The following is a 22,345-nucleotide window of genomic DNA, read 5'->3' on the forward strand; positions in this document are numbered from 1 at the left end:
TTCAAGCGTGCAGCACTTTGGCAGGGAGCGTCAGCAGATTAGAGGACGGCTAAAAGGGCTAGTACAATTTAAAAAAAAAATGTCACAGTTTCGCCCTAAGGGCGAAGCAATGAATGCGATAGCAAAACAGCAATGTCATACGAAGTAAGGTGAGCGGCTTTGGAAGCAATATGAATTGTAGTAAACATGAGCTGATTAAGTAAGCAGGTGTGCTGCGCCGTAAGTAGACCGACATGAAGAGAGACTCGATGACCACGAGAAGGCGCGTGTGAAACGGTGGTGTTGATGAGAAGCGCTTCCCGTGGGCAGCGCGTGCGAAGGGACACACCTGTAGCGCTGCACTGCCGATCCGGGCAGCATTGCATGTGTAGCGTGCGTTGGAAAATGTGGCCCGACTATTACTAACTGAATGAACAAGCGTGGTGTGAGCGCGCACAAACAAACATGAATAGATCACGCTGAATGACTGCAGACAACGACCGTCAAAACTCTGGCAGCAAGCGGATACGCCGCAGCGGCGAAGGTACGTGCGGTCTATCGCTTCAACGGAAACTGAGCGGCGAATGCACGCGGCGCATAAAAGTCAGAGCCGTGTGGAGATAAGAGACGGTGCGAGCGAGCGACGAGCGCGGTTGTTGGCAGAGTGGAAGTGCGCCCCCCCCCCCCCCCCCCCCCCGCTCCCTCCGGCGCTGGCTTCCCGCTTCCTTGCTTGCGCGTGGGAGATTGAGTGCGTTCGCTCTCCGTGATAGCGCGCGTCCCCGCACGCTTCCGCTCGGGCATACGGCACGCGGCGAAGATTTTATCTATAGGGAACCTCACGGCGACGGCGACGACGACGGCGACGCCGACGGCAGAAATCCGGTTGAAGTGTCCATATAATTGCTATCGCAATAAAAGATCAACACCATCCTGTAATGCCACGTACACACTAGCGGCAAAACGCGCGCGGCGCGCCTCCGGCGGCAAGACGCGCGCCGCGAAAGCAGCCGCGAAACGGGTTTTTAAGTGCGAATGCACTTCTTAAGGCTGTTTCACATGGTGCGATTTTGCACTGCGATTTTCGCAGCTGCGATTTTCGCAGATGCGAAATTCGCAACGGCCATTTCACATGGTGCGATGTCAACAATGCGATTATGCGACGCCAAGAGTTGCTTGCTGCCAGATTTTGTCGCACACGCCGCATAAATTCGTTTAATGTAATGAAAAAGACGTGCGCGTTATAACATAATTGACCTCTCTTTATTAGGACCAAATAATGCGTGCGTTTTGTAATTTAAAAACGCTTCAAAGTTTACTTTGTTTTGGAGTGCGCAACAGCGGTTTGTGAAGTTCAATACGAGGAGAAATGGCGGACGTAAACAGCTGTTCGCAGGTGGTCGTTCAGCGTTGTGTGCTGTCTCGTGTGTGTTTTATGCCTGTGTCGTTCTACCTGCGGTTAAACAAATTACAAGAGGACCTATCAACAAGCCCCTATCGCTGTTGTCATCGCATATGCTATTGCCGAGGATCTCGAGAGATTTTTCTCCGGCGATGGACCCCTGGCAGCCTAGCCCCGGGCACCAACAGCCATAACCGTTGGACATATAAAGTGTATTCCTATCCTATCGCATATGCAGTATTCGGAATTCGGCTGCAGTGGAGTCGTCATGTCAACGCAGAGACCCTCGCGCTACCCGTGATTAACGTCAGCTTCCGAAAAACGGATGTGTGTGTATTGCTCGTGATTGCGCATTAGCGGTTCCTGCTCCTAGCAATATTCTTGCACCAAACTTAGCAGCAAGCACCAACCCAAACGCTCACGTCTGCCCCTGAACAAAGCCGCAAATGATCTGTGTGTAATTACTGAACGTGCAATGGAATTTGTGTTGTGAACGTTTATCTTAGCGCCAGCGTGGCTCGTCCGTCTCGGCGCCTGTGCTGTAATTATTCATACAAGTGCTCTCTGAATATTTCGAAAGGCGTAAAAGCCGACGCCACATTTTTTTAGGAGCTGCAGTCACTAGTGTACGTAGTATCGTATCATTCTGGCAGACATGGGCGTCGTCTATTTTCTCGTCCTGTTTCTTGCGCTGTTAGTGTGCTGTGAATCTGTATCAAGAAGCTTAAGTTAATATGCTGCAGTACGTAGCGCAGCCGCGTAGCCACACGGCTAACATTAAAATACCTTGTTAGGAGTATGTTTGTTTGTTTAATAACAAAATCGAACGCTAAAATTTTGTATTCATGGTGGCAAGTGTAAGTAAGGTAAGAAGCTATCGAAACTATCCGCTAATGGCATGCGTGTGCTTCTACCTGCTTCAGCACGTTATCCTTAAAGTGAGGCTGAATACCCCTGATAACCAAAAACATATGCAACTGGAGCAGGTGCTATGATTCCTTTCCTGGAAATGAAAGCCAGCATCCCAGTCTGTTAAGCTAGTCATGTACTTAACCTATATTAGACCAACGTTAGAGCATGCTAACTGGAGCCATTTCAAACTGGATTATTTGACCAAAATAAGAAAGTGCAAGGAAAGTGTCAAGGTACAGTCTAATCTGGTGTTCCCGAACCGATTGTAATGGCAAAACTTTATGCCTCCCTGAATTGCCTGCATTAACCCAATGCTGAAAACAGGGGAAGCTGATTCCCTTTCTTGCTGCTGAAAAGCTGCTAGAATCTCAATAACAGACCACTTATGTTCTGAGAGAAAGTGAGGGGCACTGACAATATCTCTAATCTTTTGTATGAGCCTTCACCTTGAGCGAAAATGGAATAAAAATATTTACCTTTGCAAGCTTCAGAATCCAAACATTCTCAAAATTTTGAGGAGCCACATTAAATATTTGAGATAAAGACAATAAAAAGTGCGCCTAAGTACAAGTGCACACTGAACACACTTGAGTGGTTGAGTGGCCAGCTGCGAATGCAAAAGCGTCCATAGCTGCTACCTCGAGGTAACTGCTAGGTTGCACATGTGTTTCTCCTATAGCCCATGTACCTGGCAAGGGGAATGGTTATACGTAGTCCTGTGCTTTTTCTTTTTTTTTAAATAGGTGGTGGCTAGCTGATTCCATCTGTTTATGTATTTATCATTTGTGTCCATCTTATGTGCATGTGTTTGTGTCATGCTCTGATTGTTATACGTGCAGTGATGCAAGCATCTTTTTTTTAATATATTGCACTACAGTCATTTATTAAACTTTGTGTTGAAATGTACAAAATGTGGCCACCCAGTAATGACTAGGACAGCCAGCAGGATTGGCAAAAGATATGATGCAGATCCAATGCACTTGCTTGAATCGACATGAGGCGAAGCTTTCACGCAACGGTCAGTTGAACTCTAGAAAACTAACTGCAGTGTTTACAGTTGTCCTTATTTCACCCGATGCAACACGTACTCATAGACAATGTTTGCTTATTCACCGCACAGGTCACATAATGTAATGTATGCATAGCACGGTGAACTCACTCAAACGTTGGCTCACTAAGACTTCGAACTAACCGTGAGTCTGAGTTAGTTTGAGCCTCACTGAGTAGAATTTTGGTGACTATGAGTAAGAGCAAGCTCAGTTGAGTAAACTTTTAGTGAATATTGTCATGTGGTAGTCAGGGAAAGCTGATCCAAGTATAATTTTAGTGAATATGAGTCAAAGCAAGCTCGACAAGTAGATTTTTGGTGAATATGACTCAGTGCAAGCTCACCTGAGTAGAATTTTGATGAATATAAGTCGGAGCAAGCTTGGCTAAGTAGATATTGGGTGAATATGACTCGGTGCAAGCTTGCCTGAGTAGAATCTTTGTGAATATTAGTCAGATCAAGCTTGGTCAAGTACTATTTTGGTGAATATTAGTCAGAGCAAGCTCGGATAAGTAGAATTTTGGTGAATATGACTGAGCAAGCTCGATTGAGTAATGATGGGATATGGTTATACGAGTTTATGCAGTAATACATATAAGTGCAGACTCATTAGCAACATTGCCTCCATCTTGATGGGCTATACCTACGCCTCGTGATGAGTCTGCACACTTTATGAGCTGTGGACATGCAAGACCCACCCACACTTGAAAAGATCCTATCATTCACACGAAGGAATGCAACCGGCTGACTTCACTGCACAATTTTGATCTGCTTTTGTTTAATGTGTTATCTACTACTTATAAAAACCAGATGTCTGCCTGCTTTTCGCATTATTGCATGTGTTTTACAGGAAGTAGAGACAGAGAAGCAAGAAAAAGCAAGGATGTTTATGGCTAAGTAGTTTCTTAGAGTACTGCGATATGTTACAACCAGCATAAACAAAAGTAATTCGATGCACTGAAGTAAGCGAAATGTGCAATTACCTTTTAATGTGAGGGTTAATACAGGTGCAGTACGGATACAGTCTGCAACACACTGAAGGTTTATTGGTTTTTTTATTCAGGAGAAAAATGATGCATCAGAAAAATAAGAAAAAAACTGTTTAAATATTGCTTCGAAAATAAATTGGCAATACTGCTTATTCCCAGTCAAAGCGCGAAATATGCTATTGTAGAACATTCATCACGATATCCAGTTTGCACGTTCGCTTTGCGTCTCGCAGCGGAAGTAACAGAACCTTGAAATGAGATAATTCATTGGGGAAAATGCGCATGAAAGCCCTAACCAACTGACTGCAACTTAATGGTCGCGCGTATAGCGTGACCTATTGACCACAGCATTTGTCCGTAGTTGCATATTCTTTAAATTGTTCCGTCCGTAAAAGCATACCGCGATAAAGCTGTGGCGTTTTCGTATATCGCGAGTTGTCTCCAGAACCAGAAAATTGGGACGACATCCGAAGGCCATGCCTTCCCGTGGACACCTCCTAGCATTTACCAACTCGCAGCACGTGTGAATAACGGAAAATCACGCAAAAGTACGTACAATCAGCACCCGAAGCCAACCTAAAAAACAGCGTCGCCAGATTAGCAACGTAGCGTGTCAACAAACTCGTAGAAATCACAGAACCGAATCTGACCTACGAGTTTTTATCTGCACTGTTCGCGTGTCGGTGCTGATGTTACGTACCGATTGCGCAATCCAAGGCTCCACTAAATTAGTTGCACTGTTCGAGGCTCGTTGATCCAATATTTATAGACAAAAAAGCATCTATAAACGTTGCGTTGAGCGACCGCCGCCATTTTCCAAAACAGACCGCGAAATACCTCTCGGCGCAATTTCGACGGGAAAATCGCAGCGATTGCTGCGACGTTGCGACCCTGCGACCAACCGGTTGGTCGCAGCCGAAAATCGCAGAATCGGCCCTGCGACTGCGATTTTCGTCGCATGCGACGGAAATCGCACTTCCGGTGCGATAATCGCAGTGCAAAATCGCACCATGTGAAACGGCCTTTAAGCGACCCCGAAAACTCCGCCGGCATCCGCGCTCCTCCTCCTCTCCCCTAGCAACGGCGCGAGGAGCGGAGAGGAGCGTCTGTAGCAACGGCGCACGACGTCACGCCCCACGTGACTGCGCGCGCCCCGCCCTCCGCTCCGTGGCTGCGCGCGCCCCGCGCCGGCTCCGCACCGCTCTCCGCGCCGTGACGTCACGGCGCGTTGTGCAGCTGGCGCCTCCGCGCCGTGGCTGCGCGCGCCGCGCCGGCTCCTCGCACCCTCTCCGCGCCGTGACGTCACGGTGCCATGCAGCTGGTGTGCCTCTCCCCCCCGTTAGGTTTGCACTCACCCTCGGCCGCCGCCTCTCCCCTCGCGCTGACAGCTCCCTCCTCGCCCGGTAACAGCCCCTCGTGTGCGTACTCTCCCCACCGCTCACCCCCTCTCCAACCGCCTGGCGTGTTTCACTCCGCCGTCACGTGTTGTGTGTGTGGCGCCGGCGCGTCAGTCGTGCTCTCTCGCTGCCGTCTCCTTCGCTCGGCTCTGCAGTTTAGTCGCGCGCGCCCCCTCATAGCATCACCCCGTGCTTCGCACTTCCTCATACTCCCCTTCGGGGAAATGCGGGTTTTTTCTTGTCGCGGCATGGATCGCTCCTGGACCGATTTTTTGCGGTTTGCCGCGTGCCGCGGATGAAGGAGACCAATGAGAGCGACCCGCTTCCGTGACGTGCGCGCGGGAAATGGTGCCATGCGTACCCGCCCGACCGCTTGTTTCTCGTTTCGCACTATCATCTGCATGCGTCAGCTCCCGGATAGTTTGAGATAGTAGAAACAGCGTTGTGACAGATGCGCTCTCGGCCGCCGCCGCGCCGCCGCTGCCAAAGTGAGCAACGTGGGCGGTGATGCCTACGTTGGCGTTGGCTGGAAGAATCACAGCTTGGTGACGCTAGCAGCAGACGTCGACGCGATGCAAATCATAGCCGCTATTCTGGACATTCCGCCATTTTCTTCGAAGCGTGACGTACGCGCGACGCTTACAAAATGGCGCCGATAGCCCCGATTTGTTTTCGTAACGTGACGCAAATTTGACGTTTCGCCTAAGAAACTGTAATGTAGTCATTGAACATAGCGTGGTTGATAAAGCAAAACAGTTTTCCTCCCCAGTAAAAATAAAGCAGCTAGCTCAAAGCGTACGATTATTCCACCAAAATCGTTTCTCGCTTCCGTCGTCTGCATGCGCGCAGGCTGTCTGCTTCATTAGCTAGGATGCGTGTACTCAGGAAACGGAATGAGTCATCGTATATTGGCGCCCACGCGCTTGCTTTCTACCTTGAGACAACATACGCGACCTGCCAGTGATGATCAGCGCACGCTCTAGGCCGCGTTATCGCTATCTCGTGATCCGCAAGTGACTCAGCCCGACTCGTCTGGCTGAGAAGCGACCGAATATCATCGATAGCGTTGCGCGCGCCACAGGTATCCGCTTGAGTGACGCAAACGCTGGCAATGCCATCTCTTGTGCACTTCGCTGCTTACTCGCACCGCGAGAGGAAACTTCAAGGCGCCGTCTTGCGTACATTTCTTTTTGTAAATTAAAAAGTCACCGTTGTCATAGCCTTTGATGACGCGAAAAGTCATTAATATTGATTACAATACAAACACAATAGTGAAAAGTGCGAAATGTCGCAGAAAGTTTGCTAGTTTCCACCAATATTATTTCAAATAAACGTGTTTTTAATAGAAATGATGGTTCAAAACACAAATGCCAACACCACCCGAGAGCGATGCAAATGCTATGAGCACGCGTTGTGAACAAAAGATTTTCATGGCCCCAAATGACAGGGAAAATGCGGCGATACGCATGCCTCTCGACTGACACTGCACATGGTCGCTCATTACCATAATTCGCGCGGCTCGTCGCACCACAAATTATGGCGGAAAATCTGTGCAATGGCGGCCCAGCGCAACGTCACGCAGCGTCAAATTGACGTTTACGAAACGGCCCTTCCTGTGACGCTCTTCACGGGATATTCTTTCAGCCAATCAACAACTGACATGCCGGCTATCTTGGAATGCCACCACATATTCGCGAAATTGCAGATGCATTCCACAGGCTTCTGCACGCTACCGTACACTTTCTTTTTAAAGCGCTAAAGTCGCAATATAGGTGCCAAGGACCACACAAAAGTATTAGTCGATAAAATTTGCAGCTCCACGTCAGGTTTCGTCATTCTGACGAAAACGCAAAATTGCATTTTGCAAAACTTCCGTTTAAGGCACAAATTTCAAAACACGGGACCTCTGGACAGCCAATGAGACAGCCAAGATGGCAGATAATGGCGGCCGTGCAGCCGCCATGCATGTCCAGAATAGAGCCCCATGAATGGCAGGACAAGCGTGTCGGCGGAAAGGACGCAGCATGAATTGGCGATGGGCTCACGGGCGATTTCTTCGACGGGTCTTGTAATACAGAAGTATGTCCTTTATCTGGTCTTGTAATACGGACGAAGTAAGTCGCTGTATCAATGCAATTTCTTTTTTCAGCAAGCGACGCTTTCATGGCAGGTCACCAATGGTCACGCTGCCCTCTTTGCCGTGAAAACCACCACTTTGTGGCGGATAAGTCATGTTAGGCGCGTGCACGGCTTTTAATCCCTTGTCTAGTCGCCTACTGGCGGACTTCAAAAAATGACGCTTGTGACGAAATGCGTCAGGCAAGCAGGCTTTCAGTTATATCTAGGAGGGGTTGGCTTGCTCGACTGCGCGAATTGAATCTTCACGCTTACTAATGCCTCCTTGGCATGAACGGCAATTTGTGCACTGTTCTCTTTTGCATGAATACGAGTAGATATCGTTGTATGACATGCTGTTACGATTATTCAATGCAATGACTAGCACGAAGATGCATGCAGAAAGAGAATCACCGTACATTTTTAATGAAAATACGCTATTCGACTGACAGGTGCATAGAGGGATAATTTAGCGCAAAGGGGACATGGAAAAATCGAGAAGTCTGGCGAAAACTCACGTTCCTGCAAATGCGTATTTATTGTACCTAATCGGTACAAACTTCCAACGTCTTTGGAAGATAGTGAAATCACCAACACCCGTTTAGTTGAGTTCTTTGTCACCGATTCTGATGGGCACTGCAGTCGAGTCTCCGTGATAAGCTCCCATAAAAAAAAGAGAAAAAAAAAACAGGGAATATTTGCGAGACCTTGCAGAATCACAACCAAATTGCCAGCGAAGCCTTTTCTGTCAAACAGTTAGATTAATAACTGCATTGCCAAATGAACCACACTTCCGTCTTCTCTCCCATCTACCAGCAGGGGTGGCTCACTGGTTATGATGTTGCACTGCGGAGCACGAGGTCGTGAGTTCGATTCCCAGCAACGCTGGCGGCGTTCCTATTGACGCAGAATGCAAAAGCGCTCCTGCACCGTGCTTTGGGGGGCCACCAGGTTGGTCATCAAGAACACCAGGTGGTAAAACATGTTCCGCAGTCACCACTATATAGCGTCCCCCCTAAACTAGTGTGTAGTTTCCGAAAGTTAAGACCAAACCGTTTAGTTGAGTTCTCTGTCACCGATGCTGATGGGCACTGCGGTCGAGTCTCCGTGATAATGCCCCCCCCCCCCCAAAAAAAAAAAAAAAAAAAAAAAAACTTAGGAAGAAGAGAGCCTACTTGCGAGACCTTGCAGAATCACCCCCCAATTTCCATCGAAGCCGTTTCTTTCAAGCAGTTGCATTAAGAAAAACAGTGTTACCAAATAAACCACACTTTCAAATTTTGCTGCAATATCACTCATGGCATGAACTCATTTCATGTTAATTTAGCCTAATTTCTATCTCCTAAGACACCAGGAAAACAGGCGTATAACGCTTCCATGACCGCGTAATTATTAGAAAAACTTTAAGCTTAGCACATAAGTAAGGCATAACGTGACCCCCAGTGCCTCCAAATATGAAATCGGGGTGTTTCTAAATTCACAAAGGTCACCAGGGAAACCTACTACGTTCGTCGTATTAGGCATGAAAACAATAAAAACAGAGCGTTCAGTAAATATTTGCAAAACCTTTATATAATTAGGTGAGAAACGTTATGGTTCCGGCACATATTACTTTTAACGTGCCTTTCATTTTCACCGAATGTGAACTTGGCGCATGTGATGCACAGTTTGACTTAAAGACACTGGGAAACGATTCAGATAACGGCGCTTTCGAGCACTTCTCTAAGAAATGGATGCAAAACCCGTAATCAACTCACACTTTCAAACGTATCCCTGAGATCACCCGTCAGATGCCCCATAATTTTCGAAACGTCAACTCTACAGCACTCTTCGGGACATTGGGTAAGAGTACTCATTTCGTAGAATACAGCTCTAACCCTCTGTAACGCTCGCATAGGAAAATTTCAGCAAAATGCTATCAATTAATGACCTATACAGCTTAAACTTTAGCCGTACTTCGCTCAGAACATCATTCAATCAAATAAACCCAAAATGCCTTGGTAATCTTATTCACTGATGAGATTGCAAAAGCCAACTACGCACCTCGTACATCGCATGGTGATATGGAGAAAAACGATTATTCAATAATTATATTCAAAGTACATAAGTAACTTACGTACTTCAAGCTTTCGGTATACGCACGTCACTCATAACATGGCAATCATTCGCTCCAAATAAGTAACTGCTGGCTCCTTTGGCACCCCCAGGAGAAAGGGGAAGCGTTCTAAGCGTTTTATATAACGCCTAAACTAGATTATAGCAATCTTAACTTAGCCCCTAGCAAAACTACATCTTTTCCTTTCTTCTTCTATCCTATCTACCTGAGCTTTCTACCTGCAGGTGTTGCTCACCGGTTATGATGTTGCACTGCGGAGCCCAAGGTCGTAGGTTCCACCCGACCGCCGCGGTGGTGTTTGAATGGCAACGGAATGCAAAACCACTCGCGTACCGTGCTTTCAGGCGTCACCAGGTTGGTCACCCAGAAACCAAGTAGGTGAAAAATATTCCGCCAACTATATGGCGTCCCTCCTAACCCGCTGTGCAGTTTCATGACGTTAAAATCCTACAATTTATTTTTCTCTCCCACCTGCTTATTCTCTAGTGAAGCTTAGCAGCTCTGACATGCTCTACAGCGACCGACTTGTTTACCCACAATGTTATTAAAGCGTTCCCCTTGCTTTCACGTCTACTTCCAAAGCTGCCAGCATGAGGACGCCCCTCTCACGGCGGCACAACATTGCTGTGCCGCCCTTGGCTGGAAGTAATTTTGAAGCGTTTAGCTTTCTTCGGAAACTATTTGTGTCTAATCATTTTCGTGGGCCGAAAATAGTGCAGTCTGAAAGCGCGAGAAAAAAAAAACCCACTGTCGTACTGGTGGTACGGTAGCAAGGAGAGCGTTCTCACATTGTTCCCTGCTGACAGCTAGCGATTCGAGATGCTGTTGCTGGGAAGCTAGGCCTCTGCCCGGAGACGCAGGCGCTGCCGTTTGAGGCACTTCAAAGGTTGCGAACTGGTCCTTGACAAAGTGGCGCTGGAAGTACAGGTTGGCTCTCACGTATGGGTTAAGTGCGGCGGTAAAGGGATGCGGCACTAATTACACATTGTGCAACACAGTGCCACAAATAACCTACCTTGCGGTGGAAGTGCTGAGAGTGCACATTAAGCACTTTGCCCGAGCCCGTTCCCACCATCTTGCAACACTACTGTCAGAAAAGCCACAGGCGTCATTTTGTAATACGATTACGGATTATTACATCCGCCTTCCATCAGGCTTCACCCCAGGAACCATAACCCATCGATTCCTCCATGGTTTCTGGCTAGACCTGCAGTGCACCTCCACGTACCAGGAACCAGAAAAAAATCTGAGCTGTCATCACCTGCACTTAAACAACTAACTCTGTTCCTTTTGCACGAGAGGTATAGGCCGACCGCGTACGCATTTGTACTGATCGGTCAGCAAATCTCCAGTGTTCCTCTGGAGCCGTGGCTTTCCCAGCGAGAGCCACCACCATCAGTTTCAAGACGTGTCACCCAACGACATCGACGGCCGTGGAACTTGTAGCTCTTCGCCTTGCACTTCGTCTCGTCAGCCAAGAACAACCTCGAAAATGGTCAATAGTCAGTGACTCAAAGGCATTACTGCAGTCTTTGCTATCAGCCCTGAGGCGTGGACCACACGAACAACTGGTATTCGAGGTTGTAGAACTGATCCATACCTTGACTGAGAAAGGACACCATGTGACATTTCACTGACTTCCAAGTCACTGCGGTGTCATTAGTAACGAACATGCCGATAACGGTGCTCCACTTCAATGCCGTTATCAAGCACAGATAGCGCTAGAAAACTTCGAATGCTCACCCGGGATATCACGTTCTCCGGGTGGAACACACGAAGTTTTCAGAGCAACCGGCTGCACCCTATAAACTCTTCTCTCCGCCTTCGCATCCCAGCTAGACTCTGCCAACGCGAAGCTACCCTGCTTTGTCGAATACGGCTAGGAGTGGCCTTTACGAAGTCTTTTGCATTCCGAATCGGATGGGCCGACGACGCCTCGTGTATGACTGTGGTAGCGAGGAGACTCTTCAACTCCTTCTCGGTGACTCTCCTGGCTTCTATTTACAGAGACGACCAGTCGCAATCGCGATAGCGCGCTTTGACCAAATACCTTTAGCTGAGGAAATAGTTTTAGAATGCCGACATTACAAGCCGTCGCAGCGGAGGGCGATGAGGGTACTGTTGCAGTTTTTAAGCACAACAGACTTGGACAAGCTGATGTAACCTGAACTGATGTTGATAGTGCTACAAGGGCTACTGTGATGTGCGGTGATAGTATGTGGTGAGAGTGACCGACTGTGATTGTGTATCTGCGCTAGCTTTCTTTTTTTCTCTCGCTCAACTTTCCAGTCACTTTACCTCCCCCTCCACTCTCTCCCCAGCGTAGGGTAGCAAACCGGATATTCCCCTCTGGTTAACCTCCCTGCCTTTACCTTTTCTTTTGTCTCTCTCGCTCCTCGCAAAGCATCCTAAACAAATCCTTGGATTCCCGTACAGCCCTTAGGTCCTTTTCGGCGGCGCGCGTATCGAAATGGGCGAATAGAATTGCGATCAACAAGCTCACTAATTTCGGTCAAATTGGCACGCCAGCATATTTCCACATCATGGTTCCCGGACCAACTGGGAGACTCGATCCAACCGCACGGCTGCAACCCCAACGAACGGGCTCACCGGCTGGCGCGCGATTTCACGACCCGCGCAGCCGTCAACGGCCCTCCTCGTAACGACGCTTGCATCCAAAAAGACCCATTGTGCACCTTTCACGAGATCGTCTCGCACTACCGCTTGGAAAGGAGGTGGTTCTCTCCTCCTCACCCAAAACTAAATGAACACAAGCTAGCAGGCTCAGAATGTTACAAACCCGCACGTACCTCACTTCGCGGTCCCTTAGCAAGATAGACCCACACTTCCCGCAGTCGTGCCCCAAATGCGAAGCCGACTCATGCTAATTCGATCACATATGCTCTGGCTGTGCCCATCCATAGAAAACTCTACACTTAACACAAAGGAACAGCGGGAGGTGTTCCTAAGAAGCGACCACCACCACATCCAACTCCATGCAGTCCAGAGGGCCCACGACATCGCAACGGGATTTCGCCTTCCGGTGCCATCGTGGGCGGAGCCACCGACTTGACCTGAGGGAGCCTTCGGCTCCCCCTGGCCAGTGTCTCAGGACCAATAAATGTTCTTGTCACTGTCAGTAACTGGGCTTGGTTCTCCATAATTATTTAGAGCTGTTAATTCGTTCTCCTTGAAGTATAGCTGAGACATCTACGTATAAAGCTTGCCGACGGACATGAGGACACTATGTGGCTGCTGCTACGTATGTGTCACTTATAGGCTCGAACATTATCAGAAGCAAAGATGCTTTGACCGGGGACTGAAGCTCATTCATCGCTGTCCCCTACTCTCCCCTAAACAACAAGATAGTGAAGAAGAACCCACCCCAATTGAATTGATATGGGTCCCGGCTCACGCAGGGAACCCGGGGAACGAGGCGGCCCACCAGTGTGCTCGAGGATTCGTCAGCCGAGCGGTGGGTCCCGTCTCCGACCCAGGGGACCTGGTCAGCGAGCCACTGACCACATACCACGAAATTGCCCAATACTACCGCCTCGCAAGATGGACAAAACCCCCACCTCATCCCAAGCTCACCAAGGGACAAGAAGTCACCTGGCGCCGACTCCAAACGCACTCCTTTCCCAGCCCACAAATATACGCACACTTTTACCCTGGCTTGACAGACCCACACTGCTCATTATGTGGGTCCATAGCCTCCTTAAATCATATTCTCTGGGACTGCAGAGAAGATCTCCCCCCACCAGATCTCCTGGCCGCTCCCTCGCCTGAAGCGTGGGAAGCGATACTCATGAATCCGAACCTGGAGGTTCAACTTCGGGCCATCAAAATAGCTGAGGAGGTGGCTGTAAGGCACCACCTGGTAGCCACCCCTCACTAAGCAAATTAACAAAATAAAGTTGTTTCCTCCTCCTCATTCATCGCTGGCCCACGAGGAAGTTCGCGCGCTGTAACACTTCTCAACGTCGACACGCGCGTAAGCGAGCATTTGCTCCTCTTCCTGTGCGTGCGCAATCTTCACTCTGCTTTGTTTCTTCCTTCGAATTCTTTTTCTTTTTCCTTTCCTCACACGCCCTATCGCTTTGTAGTTTGGCGAATAGGATGCCTACGTGATTCGCTTTGCCACCTACAACACGTCTGGGACGTATTCCTTTTTTGACGAGATATTGATTCCGTAGTTCACTTTTAGTATTACTTTTCTCACAGCGCTGAAGGGGTGGTGCACATGGAGGTGTCTGATTCCAAGACTGTGCGTTGCTAAATTTGAATGGTCATCGATTGGCCTTCGTGGCCTCCGTTTCGGCAACAAGCGAAATGGTCCGTGAGGCTGTCAGCAATGCATTTCGAGGCCTTCAAGGCGCTTTCCCGAAGTCACCTTAACCTATCTGAGAAATAACATGTGTGTTGACTTACCCGTGTAGAGCCTGTTACTTCGTTGCTTCGTAAACGAAACGAGACATTCGCTTCGTCTCCGTCTTTTGCGCCTTTTTATACCTTGATGCCACGCTAGAGCGAGGCATCAAGTCTGTTTCGTCTTACTGTATGTTTTCGTCTTACTGTATGTTACCCGCTGGAATTTTTCGTACATTTTTGTCAATCTTCGTTACGTTGTGTATTGAGCGTACTTCCTACTAGCTGGTTAGGCTGTACTGTACTTACTGCAAATTGAGCTTGTGTTCTGTCTTGTAATCATGTAGTATTCCCCCCACTGTAATGCCTTATGGCGCTGTGGGTATCAAATAAACAAACAAACAAACAAACAAAAGCTGCGTGAACGAACGGTCGATTTCTATTGCTAAGTGTACACTGTTTTAAGGACGTTTGCCCTTTGGCCTGAAGGGCCTCAATTGACTGGTAGAATACCGGTGGAAATTCGATTAGATTACCTGCTACCGCGGCCTTTTGGGACTGTAGTTAACATTTTTGTTGGTGCCTTGAGCCCAACACTAGTTCCCGCAGTCAGCACTCGTATGACAAGTTTAAGAAGACATTGCCGTTCATGCGCTTGTAGACACGGGAGCAGCAATATCAGTGATTTCGAACCAGCTTCGTCTTCGACTAAGAAAAGTCGCGACGCCATATTCTGCCGTTTCATTACGCACTGCAAGCGCGGCGCCGATTGAACTCTTAGGTAAGTGTACCGTGCGTGTTGCTATAAGCGGCACTTTATACCGTGTTGAGTTCGTTATTCTGCCTCGCTGCTCCCATGCCATGATTTTAGGATGGGACTTTCTGTCATCTCATCATGCCGTTATTGATTGTGCCCGTGCGGAACTCGCTCTGTCGCCATTCGGCAACCACGCTTTTGAAGATACTGACGACACTTCCGGTCGTGTGTTCGTCACCGCCCACACCGCGATTCCTCCATACTCTGCCGCACTTGTACTCGTTTCCTGCGTCGGGTTTTCCGACTCTGCTATTCTTTTCACGCCGTCTAAACTTGTTGCTCGCCGTCACCCCTTGATGCTTCCTTTTGCCCTTCTTGCCATTCGACAAGGTTCCAGCGCACTTTATATCTCGAACCTGTTTCCTTGCCCTGCTAGCCTGCTCCACGATAAGTGTCTTGGTTATGCAGACGAAATCGACCCAAGCTTCCTTTATGATGTGCCTGACGACCCGTCTTCGCCTCAGGTTGACGCTATGGCCCTTCAAGTTTCTCCTTCGACGCCGCCGTGTGACCCAACATTTTCCAGGTGTATTGATCCCAACCTCACTCCCGGTCAGCACACCCAGATCGACAAACTCCTTGACCGCTTTCGAACGTCATTCGACCTACAACAATCTCGCTTAGGCCGTACTTCCACTGTTGTCCATCACATCGACACCAGCTACCATGCGCCCTTACGCCACAGGCCGTATCGTGTATCCGCCACTGAGCGTAGCGTCATCGCTGAGCATGTTGGAGACATGCTCCAGCGCGGTGTCATACAACCTTCGCACGGTCCCTGGGCTTCTCCTGTAGTGCTGGTCAAAAAGAAAGACGGCACAATTCGCTTTTGCGTGGACTACCGGCCCCTCAATAAGATCACCCGCAAGGACGTTTATCCACTACCCCGTATTGACGACGCACTAGACTGCCTACAAGGCGCCGAATTCTTCTCACCTTTAGACTTACGATCCGGGTACTGGCAAGTGCCAGTGGCTGAGTCCGACCATCCAAAAACGGCCTTCATCACACCTGATGGTTTATTTGAATTCACCGTGATGCCGTTTGGCCTGTGTAACGCGCCTGCCACATTTGAAAGAATGATGGACAACATATTGCGCGGCCTCAAATGGCAGATATGCCTGTGTTATCTTCGCGACAATATATTATTTATTTATTTATTTATTTATTTATTTATTTATTTATTTATTTATTTATTTATTTATTTATTTATTTATTTATTTATTTATTTAGACTCTTGTCTCATGAAATAACTTGTGCTGATGAGCATTTAAACTAATTACTTTACGCAACCTGGTGCAGTTTACGAACTGTAACCGGGGACGTTCAAAGTAATATCCACTTCGAATTAATTCTGAGGATGACACAAGTTTCGAGATATTCTTTCCTAAGTTTACGACGAGAAATAATATGTTTACTTACCTGTGTATAGCCTGCTGATTCGGTGTTTCGTAAACGAAACGACACGCTTATCTCGTCTCGGTCTTTCACGGCTTTTTATTCCCTCATGCCAGGCTAGAGCGAGAGCTGGGCGAAGAGACGGTGGATGTTTTTTTTTTTTTTTTTTTTTTTGTGTGTACATTGTGATAGGACAGGCACACCGATACTCATTTGGCCGGCAGAATACCGGGGGAAATTCCATTAGATGCACCTGCTAGCGCGGCCTTTTGTGAGTGTAGTTAGCGTTTTTGTTGGCGCCTTGACCCCAGATTGTTTCCAATGCATTCTTTCATTAGCAGATGCATTAGTTCCCGCAGTCGCCACTCGTATGACAAGTTTAATTCAAAAGCGTACATAACCAATTAGCAGTCATATATATATATACATATATATATATATATATATATATATATATATATATATATATATGATCATTTCATCATTTGAACTAATTACTTTACGCAACATGTTGCAATTTACAAATTGTAGCCGGGGACATTTAAAGCCATATCCACTTCGATCGAATTCTAAGGATGATACCTGTTTCGAGATATGCGTTCCTAAGTTTACGACAATATTCATTGGTCTTTTCAGTACCTCTCGAGATTCAATGCATAAAAAGGCGTCTCGGTAAAAAAAAAAAAATAAAAATAAAAAAAAAAAAAAAGTTGGACAACAGTGCATTTTTAAAGCAAGTTTGACTGCGCATATCTCGAAACTGGTGTCGTTTAAAATTATTTGCAAGTGAATATGCCTTATGAAATCACTGGCTTCAATTCCTGTATTGTAATATGTGCGCTAAAGTAATTAGTTGAAATGTATTTAGTAAAATTTTGTAATTTAGTGAGTTCAGCATATGCATTACCAATGTACATAATTAATAACCCTTCGAGCATTTCAATTCAAGGAGTAAATTTGTGTGAAATGCCACAGGCGATAACGAAATTTGCTATAAGAAGGCTGTTAGCGTAGCGAAATGTCATTTTTGTAGAGTTCCTAGGTGATGCGAACATACTTTTCCTCTAATAACGTGAGTTCCAGAAGAATTATTTATAAACATTTTATAATTAACTAATTTATTAGCACCTTCAGGTAAGTTGTGTAAATGCAAATTAGAAGGCAGTCACATTTTACCGCACCCATATTTTTCACAATCTAGAAAATTGCACCTAATTGGAGATATTCATTATCAATTTCAGCTCTCAATCCAGTAAGTATTGAAGTAATTGAAACGACGCGTTGCTCTTGCGTTCATGTTGTTGATGAAGTCCAAGAAAATGCTATGCCTGATTGACAGGACGTTACCAAATGGGCGTAAGCGTAACCCTTGCTAATGCTGTTGTGGTCGTAGTTGGAAACGTTACTGCAAAAGCTATGGAACGTCCTAAATCACACCTCCCGGGGAGACAATTACTCAAGTTTTGGTATCCCAAATGGTTCAGCGTTTGAGCTCTAAAACGAGTTCCAATGTTTCTTCTCAGATACATGTTCATCGCTTAAATCTGAATACTTCGCCTGCTATTTCAGGAAATGCTGAAAATACAAGGCCCTCAACAGCAAGTCGTCAGACAAACAACGAATTGTTATCTTTACAATCAGTGTCCGGATAAATTGAGTGACTAAGTTAGCAGCTGCTACATTCAAGAGAACATTTTCACATGCCAAAGTTGAGTACGACGACAAACATCATGAATATCTGCATAAAACCAGAAACAAAATATCACTGTTCACATTTCGTTGGTCACGAAAGCTGATTCTGACTCCAGCAAGTATTGCCCGAGTTACCTGCTTCTTCAGCACTTCATCTAGAAAAGCATAGAGCAACACTTGCCATCGATATTTCCTAATAGGCCCTGTATGCCTCCTATCACAAATGACTTTGTGGACGTCGCAGTGTCTTAGCTAGCAAACATCATTAGATATTTGCATTTCTCAGCCCCAGGTGCTGTTGACACATCAACGCGATGCTCAAAATGACGTGTGGAATCATGACCCTTTGAACACTGGATTTTTGAACGCTACACTGGCATATTTTTGTTGATGTGAATTCAAGTTTGCCCGTCAAGGTGAAAACGCGGCGCTTAGGCGTTCACATTCTGTTCAGTGGTCGCATGTGTTACACTGGCGTGGTCATCCTCGTTCTAAGCTCTGCACAGTTATCTTACCTGCGCCACCTTTTTAAAATGTATTGCAATCGCATCATGTCGCCACATGGGATGTATTCTCGGACGATTACTCTCAGTGGCCGCTGAATGGCTCGTGGAGATAAACCTCTCTTATCATCCAACTTGCTTCGTACTACGTCAATCTAAAGTGGAAGTATCGCCGAAAGTGATTGGCCCGAGAATACCCATGTATCCCCATATATATCTCTATCTCTACTGACAGAGGCCTTCGTCTTGCAGTGGAAATAGAAATATGATGATGACCGTACTCGGTTGTGTTCGGCATGAAAGCGCCTTTTCCTGTAGTTATAATAATGGCAGATTGCAAGAAGACACCATGCACACACGTACGCAAACACAAGTGTCGCGGAATACAGCTGCGTAGGTCGACAAGTCACTCTTCTTTACCACTGAGGACGCGTGTGAAGCTTCGAATACAGATTGATGCTTTGCTTGCAATTTGCTTGTTCATCTATTCTTTTACTGTGCCAATTTTAAGAGCTTGTTTAACAAACCCTAATACTTGAAATGTATTTTCCTTTTATTATATGTATAAAACCACCAAAGGCGAAGTGCGGTATAAAACAGGCCTTTTAGAAATTGAATGCTTGCTGCCTGTGTAGTGAAGAAGATGAAGAAGAAACGCTCTTGCATCTGTCGCTGTCGCATTTCTACATTAAACTTTTATCTGCATCGATCTGGTCTGGCGCCCTCCTCCTTGTGCTCATACTGTGGTGAAGACGAAAGAATGGAACATTTCTTCCTGTCATGCCGCCGTTTTTCCTCATTAAGAAAACACGCTTTAGAAGAAAAATTTCACAGTGCTGGATCGAATATTATGACGCACAATATTCTATCTTTTGGCGCCTCTTCTCTCCGACTTTGTCACAGGGATGTTGGTGCAGCTGTTGTGGGGTATATAATTGAATCAGGACGATTTCCTTGCTAAATTCTTAAATTATATATCAATAAACTCCTTTAGTCATTCAAAAATTTTCAAAAGTGATCCTTATTAGACTCCGATAATTGTTTTCCTTCAATCACCCGATTCTTGGCCAATCCCCCATAGTGGGTACGACGAAGAGTGGCAAGCAAGCAAGCATCTGTCGCTGTGCACGCGATCAGCCTTCGTGGACTACCTTGATTGTGTGAGACGTCATTCTCGTCTAATAAATCGCCATACTACATTTGGTGGAAGGTGCTGCAATTCTCGACCTCACCCTGGAATTTCGCAGCCGAACGTTACCGACTGCTTCAGCCGCTACCGTGCTCGAGCCTACCGACAATCAGCCTGCAGCTTCCGCCGCTCCCATCATCTGCGGCGCTGTCCAGCGGCAGCGGGACCCTCCTGTCTTTAGCGGAGCCGCTGAGACAGACGTGGAGGATTGGCTCTCTACCTATGAGCGCGTCAGTGAACACAACAAGTGGGATGACCCGACGAAGTTGCATACCGTCATCTTCTACCTTGCTGACGCTGCGAACCTCTGGTTCCACAATCATGAGCGGGAACTGAAAACCTGGTCCGCGTTCAAGACAGCATTCGCGGAAGTCTTCGGCCGTCCAGCCTTGCGAAAGCTTCGTGCTGAACAGCGTCTATGCCAGCGCGCTCAACAGCCCGACGACACGCACACCAGCTACATAGAGGATGTCGTGGATATTTGCGCCCGCGTCGATTCCACCATGAGTGAAGAGGACAAGGTGAAGCACATCCTCAAGGGCATCGAGGGCGATGCATTTCAAATGCTTCTCGAGCGAAACCCTTCATTTGTCGCTGCTGTTGTCGCTCTTTGCCAGAGCTTCGATGAGCTGCGTCAACAAAGGGTCCTTGCGCGCAGCACTGTTGCACCTGGCCACTCTCTCTCTCAGGCCTTCTAACTACACGCCCGAGTCCTCACTCTCCGTTCAGGTTAAGGATTTTATTCGTGAGGAGGTGGCACGCCAAATCTCTATGCTGCCTCTCAGCGATCGACCTCTCCAGCCTGATACATCTCTGGCTGCTCCCATTATCAGAGCCATTCGCGAGGAACTTGCCGAATCGCTACCTTTGGCTCAACCCTGTCCTCCCGTGGCGGCACCTCTGACCTATGCCGCAGCCGCAGCGCGACCTGCGCCGCCGACATTCGCGTTTGCTGCGACCATGCGACCTCAACCAGTGCCAACTCCCGCGTCGCCTCTTATTCCGCCTCGAAGCCAAGTTCAGAACCCTTGGCGCACACGCGACAACCGACCCAAATGTTTCGCTTGCGGTTTCGCCGGCGATGTCGCGCGCTGCCGCCATCGTCGCATGCCACCTGCTAACCCTGCTGTCGCAACGCCTGGGTATAGCTATCCCCACGATGCTACCGGACATTCCATGCATTCCAACCCTAGAGCATTCGCCGTCTCCTCGACGCCACTTCGGTAACCATCGCTCTCCGTCACCACGTCGTCGCTCGCTTTCCCCCTTACGTCGTCGCCAGTCACCAAGCGAGGGAAACTAGTTGCTGCAGTTCTGCAGGCACGAACTTCCAACTTCGCGACTTCTACAAGGCCTGCACAGTCGCCACGCTATTTACTGGACGTTTCGGCCGAATGAACCGCCACAATTGCGCGTATTGATACTGGGGCTGCAGTTTCTGTCATGGACGAAGATCTTTGTCGTAAGCTCCACAAGGTCACCACGCCGTTGTCTGGTTTGCTACTGCGCACCGCGAGTACGCAGCGTATAGCACTGCTTGCTCAATATACCGCAAGGGTGGTCATTGCCGGCAATGTTTACGTTGTTGAATTTTACGTGCTGCCTTCATGTTCACATGACATCATTCTCGGCTGGAACTTCTTGTTTCATCATCGTGCCATCATCGACTGTGCTCGTGCCGAAGTGGCGCTTTTCCCGCTTTCCGATGCCCCGATGCTTCACCCTTTGGCAAGTAAAGCCGCCAAGCTCACCTTTGTCATACTACACCTGTAAAGGTTTCAAACAAAATAAACCTTAACTCAATCAGACAAATAAAAGGTGTGCTAAGGCATGGGTGAAGTTCTTACCGTGTCTAAAAAATTATACACATAAGCGGTTAACTTGATGCAGCCAGGAAGTGAAGGTTAAGCAGTGTGAGTGCATAATTCATTATGACTAACATAAAAGCAATATGTATGTATAATGGGCACCTTATGCAGAGATTCTCATCAGATGTTCTTAATCAGAATAATTGTTTAAAGCAAACAATTGATATTGTTGACAAGACAACTGATGTCGAATAATGTAATTAAATAATTACATTCTTTTTCCCAGCATGGGTGGCCAATCTGCCGCCCTTTACTACTTATACATCCCTCATCCAGCAATTGAACAATGTATGACGCATTACCAAAGTGCAAGAGAAGCTACAGAAATTCTGAGAATTGTCTGCTATGCGTAAGCATTGTTTGGCTCGCCCTTGACTTGGCTTTTGCTTACTTTTGCTTGCTTGTTTTTCCTAGCTTGCGCGTGTCTACCCATGGCCTTTCCGCTGGCAAAGCCTGCTTAGGCTTTCCTAGACAATTGTCAGATTTTCTAGCCGCATCTAGCCCCTTCAAAGCGATCGTACCGGACGCGAGCGCGCCTCGACGAAGCAGAGCGGG

At 47.4% G+C, this 22,345-nt stretch overlaps 1 protein-coding gene across 1 annotated transcript in view; it reads right to left on the minus strand.

Annotated features, from left to right (window-relative positions):
* The window catches only part of LOC125946625 (uncharacterized), a 35,465-nt gene extending 18,794 nt beyond the window's left edge, over positions 1-16,671 (minus strand). The window contains exon 1 of the mRNA XM_049670232.1: positions 16,563-16,671. The gene's annotated coding sequence lies outside the window, so the exon portion shown is untranslated. The remainder of the gene's footprint in view (positions 1-16,562) is intronic.
* Between the last annotated feature and the right edge of the window lie 5,674 nt (positions 16,672-22,345).

The sequence above is a fragment of the Dermacentor silvarum genome, chromosome 7, assembly GCF_013339745.2.
Source record: "Dermacentor silvarum isolate Dsil-2018 chromosome 7, BIME_Dsil_1.4, whole genome shotgun sequence".
NCBI lineage: Eukaryota > Metazoa > Arthropoda > Arachnida > Ixodida > Ixodidae > Dermacentor > Dermacentor silvarum.